Source organism: Micropterus dolomieu, linkage group LG16 (assembly GCF_021292245.1).
Source record: "Micropterus dolomieu isolate WLL.071019.BEF.003 ecotype Adirondacks linkage group LG16, ASM2129224v1, whole genome shotgun sequence".
NCBI lineage: Eukaryota > Metazoa > Chordata > Actinopteri > Centrarchiformes > Centrarchidae > Micropterus > Micropterus dolomieu.
The window spans coordinates 10,826,888-10,832,875 of NC_060165.1; the positions used below are offsets into that span (position 1 = coordinate 10,826,888).

General features: G+C 43.8%; 1 protein-coding gene across 4 annotated transcripts in view; it reads left to right on the forward strand.

Annotated features, from left to right (window-relative positions):
- Positions 1-5,988, forward strand: part of foxp2 (forkhead box P2) — a 104,224-nt gene that overhangs the window by 45,240 nt on the left and 52,996 nt on the right. The window contains exon 4 of one of the 4 annotated variants that reach the window (XM_046072069.1): positions 4,517-4,688. The exons of 2 other annotated variants lie outside the window; for them this stretch is intronic. The gene's annotated coding sequence lies outside the window, so the exon portion shown is untranslated. The remainder of the gene's footprint in view (positions 1-4,516; positions 4,689-5,988) is intronic. One more of the 4 variants, XM_046072068.1, reaches the window with a different exon arrangement.

The following is a 5,988-nucleotide window of genomic DNA, read 5'->3' on the forward strand; positions in this document are numbered from 1 at the left end:
GCTGTTAGAAAAGGCTTTGTTTATGGAAGTAAGGCTCAGTCAAGATTAAAGGAAAAAAAAAATGTTTAACACCTCACTCTCTCTCTCTCTTTCTGTCTGTGTGTGTGTGTGTGTGTGTGTGTGTGTAATTGTGGTATACATTTATGTATACAAACACAAACCATGTGCATTTTTCACCGGACTCCCCAAGTTGCTTTGCCTACCTTACCACAGTCACAGTCTGTGCTCGTGTTAGCTCTCCAACACATGCACACATATGTGAACACACACGCAGACACATTTCACCAGACCCAGCTCAGTCTAGCAGCCTGTTCTGGTGAGGGGGGGGGACACTGATTGATAGATGCTGGGTGTCAGAGTGGAAGGCAGATAACTATATCTTCTACAAGACACTTAAAGGTCAAACACACACCCCTGTAATTGGAATATTCACAACTACCAAGGTACAATGGAGGGTGGAGGGAAGAATGAAAGTGCACAGGATCGGTGTTACATAAGCAAAGAGATTGAGAGAGGAGAGCAGGAGTGAATGTGATCCATTGCCCTTCCACAGGCAGATGTAGTGGCTATTTATTGAGTTGTTCTTTGGGGGAAGTGTGGCATTCATTGAAAGATACATCACCCTCTATGGAGAGCAATCCTCACAGAGGTGACTGGCAAGATAAAGTAGTCACACAAACTTGCATAAACTATGTAATAATGCCCATTAAAACATAAAAGAAAATTTGAAAATAAACCCATGATAATCATTGATGCAATAGATAATGTACAGCCGCACACTTCTTAATTTATAAACAGCTGTGTTGTCTGACTCAAAATAATTCTCTGAAAAATGAACAGCTGTTGACAATGTGTACTAAAATATGTTTTATTAAGGGTATGTCACTAGAGCTGCAGGCCAAATTCATGGTTAGCAATGCAGCGGGTGAGGAGAGGTCATTTACATCTAAGGTCAGGGTGCTCTCTCATCGACCCCAGAACAGGAGAACACTTAGACAGTGCACTTAACCCGAGCTCTGCAGGACGAGACAGACACTCATACTATTGACCTGCAACTGCAGAGCCCCCAAGACAGGCTCTGATGTACACACATGCACCCACGTACAGATACTCATGCACTAAGCAGGCATGCTGGCTTGGTTTGCTTGTGTCAGTGCACATGCACACAGAAGCAGGGTGGATTCTAAATGGCATCGGCCCCTTTGGTTGGCATAAAAGATGGATGACAGTGACACTCAATAGCTTTCCTGTTTTTCCTAATCATTGTTTTGTGTTCCTGTGTAGGCTTTGAGTGTATATGTGCTGTATACATGCTGTGTGTGTCTTTTTCAGTGGTTTCTTGGAGGGTAAACGCACTTAAATGCAGTTTACCTACCCAGGATGCAGCAACCTTTTATTTACCACTATTGCCCCGGTCTTTTTGTTTGCGTGCGTCTCGTATGTACACAACAAATGTGTGCACATGTGCACGTTTGTTGTCAGCACATGCGTCTCTTCAACAGCATCTGATTGGTATTGGCATTCTGTACAAAACCAGCTCTTCCACAGCAGCTGCTTGTTCTCTGGTGCCACAGTCAGATTGCTAGTCGCCTCTGGCCATGTTATTGGAGTGGGAGCCTCTTAATAAGGCCTTGTCAACAATAACAGACACAAGCTCCATGAAAAAGAACTCCATTCTGTGTCTGATCCTCTGACAAGAATGATGAGAAAACCCTAGTTTGTGCTGAAATACAGCTGTGTATAGCTACAGGAGGCATATAGTTCCCAGTTTTTTATAGTTCCATACTATTATATAGGCAGTATGTTATGATATGAAGCTTACTCGGTGTTCAGATGATGGGCATACTATTTATAAGCAACCAGACCCAAGCATTTGAGGTCTTCTTGGTGTCCAAGGATTCCAGTTCTTTCCACTGGGCCCCTTTTCCAAATGAACTATGGCTGGCCTCAATGCAACATTTCATATCAGGTATTCATCCAGCTGTGTGACCTCTACTCGCCTGGAACTGTGAAAAGGAGAGGGGATCATAATCACCTGAAGAGGAAATCAAGCGCTTCAGGAGAGAGAAAGAGTATGTAATAGAGAGAGAAACCTTGTATTTGTGTTTTTTTTTGTGTGTCTGCAGGGTTGGGGGGCTGCACAGTCGAACACTCATGCCAGATACCTCATGCCAGATTTGTTTTTGCAAAAAGATCACTTGACCTCACACACACACACACACACACACACACACACACACACACACACACACACACACACACACACACACACACACACACACACACACACACACACACACTCTTCTTCCTGCTTCCACCCACACAAATGCCTTCCCTAGCCTCCTCTCTCTCTCTTTTGTGGTAGTATATTATGGTAGCTCTCAGTTGTCGGGCTCTAAAAGGACTTCCCTAAGAGTAGCAGTAGATAAAGAGCGTCGCTGAATGGGCCTGCTTTCACCTTATCGAAATGTAGCGATAGAGCACAGGTCAAAAGTCTTTGCTAAAGCCACCAGCAGAGACGGAGAGTGAGGAAAATGGGGTAAATTGAATTTCACAAGTGATGAAGCATGGAAAAGATGCACTGAGACAATGGGCAGAAGAATGGAACCAATTTTGGCATCTATAAGACTAAGTGCTAACAAGCAAGTATTTGTTACGTGAGGTCATGGCACATCTAAGATTATTTTTGGAAATGAGTATGGCGACTTTTGTGGTCCAACTTTCAAACCTGATAACCTGCAGGTTTTTTTTTTTTCCAGCATGACAAAGCAGTCTTGTTTCAAATTCTGCCTCAGTTTGTGCCAAAGTTCAGCTTGAAGGTAGATGAAAACAATTACTCTCCCTTGCTAGAACAGACTTATCATTGTATTTGCACAGAATATCCATGGCGATAACAGCAGGAGGTGGGATGTTAGTGAATGTTAGCGGTTGCAGTGAACGACAGCAGGCCGTGCTCTTTGTTATTGCTGGCACGGCCCTCCCAGCGTCTCAGCAGACTCTCACATATTGGTGCATATGCACTCTTCAACTCCTTCTCACAGACATAAACACACACTTTATCTGTGATGGGTAAAACAGACCCATGTTTTGTCTTTGTTGGTGGAAAAATAAGTGTGAGGTTACACAATGGAGCCCTCGAGCCCCTCCTACCACCACTCTTTCTCTCCTATACGAGCTTTGTTCCTGGGGTAGGAGAGAGCAAATTCATCTCGTCAATCCTCCCGGGAGGGTGTAGCTATGCAGCTCTGTTTACTGTGGCAGAAACTTAATATAATTTTTCATCAGTGGGGGAAGTTTACACATATGATTCTATTTGTCCTTCATTATTAGCACCTGAGTCTGGGGCTGGGTAGGCATAATTGTCTACAGACACAGGCCAAATAGATGCAAGGGAAAGGCAAATAAGCACACCCCAAAATAATTTGATGCTTGTGTGTTACAGTCCTCCACCCTAGGAATTCTTAATCTAGAGAATCAATAAACAAAGGGCGAGAGACATGGGAGAGAGGGGGAAGAAAGACAGAAAGATGAGAGGAAGAAATGAATAATGTGTTATGAGCAATAAGTGGGGGGTGGGGGGAGAAAGAAGTTGAGTTAAATTCAAAGTGCAGTGGAGAGGTGGAAAGGCGTTGAAGAGAGCAAGTGATCAATATGGAAGGGCTTTCTTCCCAAACACCTATTATCCACTTTAGAAAAAAAGAGACCACAACATCAAATGAGCACAGGAGAGATTATTTGGATGAAGCACTCTTATATGTAGAGACAGAGGCAGCTGAAGTAGCTAAAAATACTGAGATAGAGATAGCAGAGCAGGACACAGAAGCCCATTGTTCTGCTGGATAGCTTTACCTCCATCCGGAGGCCCAAGGAGATTCTCCATGGACCCCCCCCCCTTCCTCTCTCTCCCTCCCTTGCTCACTGCAGACTGTTGATTTATTGAGTCATACATTAAAATGCTCATTACTCCTACATACTTTCCAAATTCTTCTTTTCTCCCTTATTTCTTCCTCTACAGTTTCTCTCCTTCTTTCTAGTTTCTCATGAAAGCACAGTTTGAGAACTCATTCATAGGTTTCCGTTGGGAATTTGAAAGACAGCATTTTGGTAGCACGCTTGCCACCATCTGAGCAGTTATGGAGTCAGATGATCCAAATTTTGGCAATAGGGAGGGAGCCTGGTTGGAGCTAAGGAGTGACGACAAAGTGGCAACAGCCATGGCTGATTTTGATTTGTTTATACACTTGTCAGTCAAGCCAATGCTCTGGAATGCACCCTTTTTTAAGCCTTAATATGTTTTGGTAGTGTACCTTAAGGCACTTTCACATTGGCTTCAACTTTCAGCAATTCCATTTAAGTTTGAGAGAAAAAAAACAAAACTAAATCCATTCTTGTCACGTTGCACGAGCCCTTTTGACAACATTTGCATGTTTATTTGCATTACTTCAACTCCTGCTGCTATCTGTGTCAGCAACTGCAGTCAGAAGAAGTAATTATTATTTTTTATTTCCTTTCCAAGTACTCAACCAGGCAGAGGTGACTGATTCCAGGTGTGTATTGTGCTCTTTGTGAACATAGTGGAGGCGATAAGGGAACTGAATCTGGGGCCATTGTTGAGGCACCATCACCAGCAGTTCTGACCTTTAGAAGAGGATAGGAGTCTTTCTAGTCCTGTGACTGAGTTACTTAAGGTGAGTTAGAATAGCAACCATAGAAGCCCACACACATCAAGAATTGACCAGATTTATAAAAAAATATATATATATTGTATTGTCTGCATTAATGTACCTGTGTGTGTTCTAAGGATGGTCATAAGAAGTTCTCACCTGTACCTAAGGAATCACTGTTTACCTTTGCTCCACCAGCTGCAGTGTTTACAAAACAAGCAAAGATGAGCAGCACTAATCTCGGGTTTTAGCCCTAATAGACACACGCTGTATTGTCATTTGTATGATTGATTCTGTTGCAGGACGGGCTCTGTAATCTCCACGCCAACAAGCCGCATCAATTCTTCTATTGTTGCCTGACTGTTTAGCCTCTCCTGTTCCGACAATGTTCCCTGGTCACACTTTGCTTGTTTTCACAAACTCAGGCCCTACTTTTGTATTCAGACATGGAACATCTTATCCTTCTCCCCTTCTCTTCTCATTTGTCTCTCCTCTCCAGCCAGCCCCTCCAAATCCGTATCCATCCACCCATCTGCCCTGAATCCACTTATATAAGAAGATAGGGTGTAAATATTTTGGTGTGGAGTGTCAGCACATATCTCCCCCGCCAGCGGGGCTGCAGCCTCAGTCCAATCAGCCATGTTTGTTTGTTCAGCTTAAACTGTTTGTGCCTTGTTTTCCGTGGCATGCGATTCTCTCCAGCTTGATAAAGTGTCACACTTGTTCTTTTTTTTTCTCCACCCTCCTTCTGTGTCTGTGTTTCCTGGAAGCGAAGATAGATAAGCCTGGTGGTGTGGTGCTGTATATCTTTGTGTGTGTGTGTGTGCGCGCGCGCGCGTGGGAGTTGTCAAAGTTGTCAGCATGACTGGAGTTGTTCTGGCCGACAGCCTAGTGTTGAACAGCAGCCCTTTACTAACAAACACACACGCACACAAACATCTGTTCCGCACACCACAGTGAGACTGTGTTATCATGATGCAACCTGTTTCTTATTGATCAACAATTGATACGGCATGTTTACAGCTACTTTCTGGAACATGGAAACATCCTGTAGAGACCACAGCGCTGCGAAGACATACCTGTTGAGAGCAGCTTATTTCATACCTGTGTCATCATTCCAATATTATGCTGTGTCCCCTAATAACAACAACTCCCAACATGGCCTAAGCCAGGAAGTGATCTGCACTGTCCAAAACACAATGTCACAGCCCCTCAGATTTATCCAATTCCAGTGTCATAGTTGCATATCGTACAGTCTCCAGGTGGATTTTGAAAGAGTGACATTCTTAGTGAATGGCTTATCCCCCCCCCCCCCCCCCCCCCC